The sequence below is a fragment of the Phoca vitulina genome, unplaced genomic scaffold (assembly GCF_004348235.1).
Source record: "Phoca vitulina isolate PV1807 unplaced genomic scaffold, GSC_HSeal_1.0 scaffold6, whole genome shotgun sequence".
NCBI classification, from domain to species: domain Eukaryota; kingdom Metazoa; phylum Chordata; class Mammalia; order Carnivora; family Phocidae; genus Phoca; species Phoca vitulina.
Window position 1 is genome coordinate 30631479 of NW_022589709.1, and position 5851 is coordinate 30637329.

Sequence of the window (5851 nt, forward strand, 5' to 3'; positions counted from 1 at the left end):
AAAGAAAGAAAGAAAGAAAGAAAGAAAGAAAGAAAGAAAGAAAGAAAAAGAAAACAACAACAATACCCCAAAGACAAACCAAAAAAACCCTCCACATTTGTCAGTCAAGCAAGAATGGAAAATCTGTGACCCAGGATTTATTCACAGGAGGAGTGATTAGACAAAGGGTATGTTCTGGAATTGGCCTATACCTTAGAAAACTGGGTAAAAAGAAAATGCGTAAGTAGATTCAGGAACGAGTAGGAAAGGACAAAATGTTAAATACAGAACCCACTGAGCATACAGAGAAAAACAACTTCCCAAAGCAAGTATTCCCCAATTGAGGTCATTAAGAAAATACTACAGTCATAGACAGAAGGTGGAGTAAAGAAATATCAGTGCACAAAGGGAAAAGTCTTTTATAGCACACTCGTGAATTCTGCTAAGAGCAAAATTGTATCTGTGAAGGGAGCTGAACAGGCTTTGACAGTAATTTGCTTCATTCATTAGTAGTATTGAGTTAGTATCCTGTGTGGTAAGAGTGAAGAAAAATTTTTAAAAATACATATTTCAGCTCTGACAATGTAGGCTCGTTTTAACACTCCAGTTCATGATAACTGTTGTAGTAACTAAATAAGAGCTGCAGACAACTAGACGAGAAAAACACATCCACATGATAAAGTCAGAAATATTCATATCCCACTTATTTAGTTTAAGAAATTTTGAAAACAATAGCTGTGCACAAAAAATATTTCATTCTCTTCTACCAGAAGTAATTATTTGTATTTAAGTAATAATTTATTTAATAAGTATGTTACATTCAAATGTGTTCCAGTTCTAACAGACAAAGCTGCAGGGAAATAGCTAACTGCACAAAAATGCCTGAATGAAGACATGTCGCATTCCCTGTCGTGACACCAAGCGTACGGGCTAAAATCAAAAAGATTTTCAAAACCAAGTGTTAGTGAGGGTATAAGGCAAATGGAACCCTCCTAGATTGCAGCGGAGAATGTGAAAGGGGCACTACACTTTGGAGAAGGCTTTAGCAGTTTCTTTTGGACACATACTTACACTGTATTCCACAATCAATCCCTGTGAAAATATGTGCTTGTGAAAAGACTTGTACAAGTATATTGATAGCAGCAATATTCATAAGAACTAGCAACTGCAAAAACGAGCAAAGGCAGAACAGAACAAAACAATTGTCCATTAACAGGAGAATGGAGAAATGTGTGTGGTTCAGCCATACAATGAAATACTATTGAGCAATATAAAAGGATGAGTTTCTGATTACTGACCCTCAAGATTGTCAGGCATAAATTGGAATGAAAGAAGTCAAACATGAGAAAACAAATCAAATTAATTATTGGTGATAGAGGTTAGAAAGCTCCCACTACTGCGTACACCAGGGTGGGGAAAGTAACTATAAAGGTACAGTGAAGAAAATTCTGGGGTGATGCAAATAGTTTATAATTTGCTTTGCATGACAGATGGAGCTATGGAAAGGTCAATCTAATCAAACTGAACACAAGACCTGTGCATTTTATTGCTTGAAAATAGATCTTGAGTGAAAACTTTATCAAAGTTTGGGATATAAAGGCACTATTCTGTGCTTTTTGGGAAAAAATATGGATCAGCTAAGATAGCTCACTAATCCTAATATCCATGTTTATATATTTTAGGACTCCAAGAAGATATTTAGTTTGGGGCTTTATAGCTAGTTTCTTTCAGTTATGATAAGCTTTAAAAATACAGGTATAGTAGAAACATAATTAAACTATTTCCTTGAGGTGAATTGACAAAGTAGACTTATTTTTCTTTGAGCTGATGGAGGATATATTATTTAACTTTACCTACTGTTGTTAGCTATTTTAAAGAAATATTGCTCTATTTTAGTGTTCAACCGTCTGTAAAGGTTTCAAGGTTGGGAAATAATAATTTCCTCAACCAAATTTAGTTTCTCAATACAATTTGGCCATATGCCAACATTATATCATTCAGGTACACTTTATTGGCAAATTGTTTTGATATATCTTTGTAATCTATAGGACGAAAAAGCCATGTTGCTTATGAACAGAGGCAGAAAGCTGTTTGTGTGGGATTGCTCCTTCCTGCCTCACCATAGAATTTTATCAGCTGATAAATATTTTGAATTTCATCTGCTATATAACAATCTGATGTAAATAACTGAGCCAAACGGATAGTTGATTTTAGAGGGAGATCTTAAAAAGTAAAATCCAGTAAATCTAGATGAATGAGTGGTTTCTATATACCAATAATATTGTATATTAAAGATTACAAAAATTATGAAACACTATCAACCTTGAGCTAACAGACCATTAATTTTAAAATGATGACAGTTTTGGTATAAAAAGGCTTCAGGTCCTTTGACTAATGAACCTTAACTCTGCCTAAATTCTAGAGAAACATGGAGAGCTTTTGAAGCTATGGCTTCAAAATCACTATACCAGTCTCACTGCACAACAGTTTCAGGGAGTAGGGCTGGCTGGTCATAGATCCTGAGGTGGTTCTAACATGCAACCAGATTGTGGAACTGCGGGCATCTCTGAGGGCCTTTCAGGAATCAATTCTAAACCCAATCCAGGATAAAGGGGGCTAAGATAAAATTTGGATACTATAGCAGTTAAATGTAACATTCCTAATTATTATTTAACAACTCTGGGTCTTGTTTTCCTCATATGCAAAACCAAAGCATTGAATCTATTGGTCATTGGATTCCTCTCAGGCTCGAAAATTCTTTCATGACGTCTCTCTGTATGATCTCCAATGAAAGGTGAATAAGTTTAAATTCTTTTCAGCCTTCCCTTCATTTTGGTATTGACCTAGCTTACCTTTTTGCAAAATGTTACCTGTCCTTGGGAACACAGTATAAGAAAACCAAAATTATCAGGGGTAAATCCTTTCACATCAAATGACTCCTTTCAATTTTTCTGACCTTATGAACTGCAACAGAAATAAAATAAAATAAAACGTCTAAATATAATGAATGTGATTCCAACTGTTACTATGCCTATACTACATTTTACTTAAGATTCTAACAGCTAAATCTGGGAATGCCCCCCATTTTTTGTTTGGGGGCAGTGATCACATTGAAGAGTTAAATGCCAAACTTATGATTCTATATCTCCAAACATAATTTACTTTTATATTTCCTGCTATTTGCATCATCGATGGTGAACAACGGTCTACAAAGGCAAGAAACAAACAATATCATATATAGTCTGCTTGATCCCATGTTTGAGGGACATCTCTCTGAGCAGCATCACTGAGAAACTAGTCCTTTTATATATAAGATTCAAGTGCATAGTCCCTGTCTTGGCACAAATGACTTCCTGAGAAAGACATTTACATATACATTTTCTGTATCACTGAAGCTAATTGGTAGGAATGTCAAACACGGAGTCTAAGGAATGGACCAGGAAAGGGAAAGCATGAGCTGGCAACTGTGATAGACAGCATCAGCAGCAAAAGGGGTAGACAAAAAGCAAACTCTATAGTCTGAAAGCTAACAAGAAAAGCAAAAGTGAATCAAAGAACCATATTTGTGAGAGAGTATTTAAAAACCACGGCAAAAAAGAAAGCCAGCAGAAAGAAAAAAAGAGTCCACAACGATTCAAAGAAAGACGGCAATGTCTTTTTTTTTTTTTTTTTAAGACTTTATTTATTTGTCAGAGAGAGAGAGCACAAGCAGGGGAAGCAGTAAGCAGAGAGAGAAGCAGGCTCCCTGCTGAGCAAGGAACCCAATGTGGGACTTGATCCCAGCACCCTGGGATCATGACCTGAGCGCAAGGCAGACGTTCAACCCACTGAGCCACCCAGGGATCCTAGTAATGTCTTAATAGAAATATATGACCATACATCTCCCCCCACAAAAAAAAAAATGCAGAAGAGGACAGAAGCGTAAGGGCATGAAAGAAAATAGGAAACAAAACACCAACTTTGTCATTTCTCAGTAAAGAATATTCAGTTTGACAATATTGCCTATACTCTTGTCAAAAAAATGTCTTTTTCTTTTTTTTTGATAATCCCAATTTTATAACTCTGTAAATGTATAACTCTGGATTTGGGTTCTTTCCTCGAAAGATCATTGTTCACATGTAATGAGATAGATGCCAGGTAAAAGAGAAGGCAGTTATGCACTCAGGGAAGGGTAATGAATACCAATGGCCGAAGGCCAAACTTAAACATTATAATCTTTAAATGAACTTTTAGGTTAAAAATTGTATCAATTTAAGAGTGCCTGGGTGGCTCAGTTGTTAAGTGTCTGCCTTCGGCTCAGGTCATGATCTCAGGGTCCTGGGATCGAGCCCCGCATCGGGCTCCCTGCTCTGCGGGAAGCCTGCTTCTCCCTCTCCCACTCCCCCTGCTTGTGTTCCCTCTCTCGCTGTGTCTCTCTCTGTCAAATAAATAAATAAAATCTTAAAAAAAAAAATTTATATTGATTTAAATAGAAGGTACTTTTTACATGTTTACATTTGGTTTTCTTCTATGTGTTCATGCTTTCTCAATACCCTCTCCAGAAGCTGGAGGTGGAAGGGAAATGCCCCTGGTAGGTTCTTCTCTTGGCAACCAGTCCCCACCCTTAGGTGGGCCCAAAAATCACTCATTAACATAACAAAACACCTTTATAGCCCTCATCGCTTAGGAAATTCTGAGGGTTTTAGGAGCTTTGTGCCAAAAACAGGGATGAAGACCAAATATGTATTTCATACTATAAATCACATCACTGGGAGTAAGAGATAAACCTTAGAGGAATTAAAATCTGGTTCCAGTGACTCATGAGACCCTGCCAGGTCTGTACAGTTCCTATGGTTTACTGGTAGAAGTCATCCTTGAACTATATGAGATATACTAATACTTCTCAAATCAAATATGTTGGGTCTACTTTTTGCCTAAGTTGATCTGAGTTGGATTTCTGTTGCTCAAAAGTAAAACTTCTGACTAATTACAGTTTTGTTTATAATGGCAATGAAGGTGAAATTCTGGCTTTAGCATATTAGGTAAATTATGGTACTTTTATACAGTGGAATTTTATGCAGCTATGTAAAATCACATTAAAAAATAATGGTCTAGGCAATTGTTTACATTATGATATTATATGGAAATTGAGAATACAAACAATATGATTCTACTAGTTGATGCTAAAATGTTAAAACTTATAAGAAAAAAAAATATCAAAGGGAACACACATATTAATAGCTGTTGCCACCAGATAATGGGATTATGTTTGATTTTTTTATTATTCCCTACTCTTTTCTCTTTTTCAACAATGAATATATATTGCTTTTATAATAAGAAAAATAATTCATTTTATTTGAAATGCTCTTGTGATTAAAAAGCAATTTAAGCTTTACAAAAGGAATAGATAATTCACTTGTTCTTAGTAAAAATAACAGTCAAAAGAGGACAATGGATTATATTCCCAAACTATTTCTAGATAAAAATGTTAATGAATCTCTCTATATTTGTTTTTCTTAAAAAGTGCCAGTTTCTATTCAATTAAAAAGCAAATGTGAAATATCCAAATTTAAGACAATTTTATATCAAGTAAAATTCCTCTTTTGTCTCATGTATTACTCCTCTAATCCCCAAGTATCCTCTCTAGTGTCAGCAGCAAAATTGTCTCGGTATTTTTTAGGAATCATACAACTGCCATGAGTTTATAATTATTACAACCACATTATGTCATATTTTGTTCTAGTAGATTCAACTATTTTTAGTTCATAAGTTCATGACATGCAAATGATAAGTACCTCAAGCGGATCTTAGGTGATGACAGACTAAAAAATCAGCCCGTCACTTCTGTCTGGATAGAAGCAGTAGTCATTTCACTGTGAGCTGGTAAGATTCA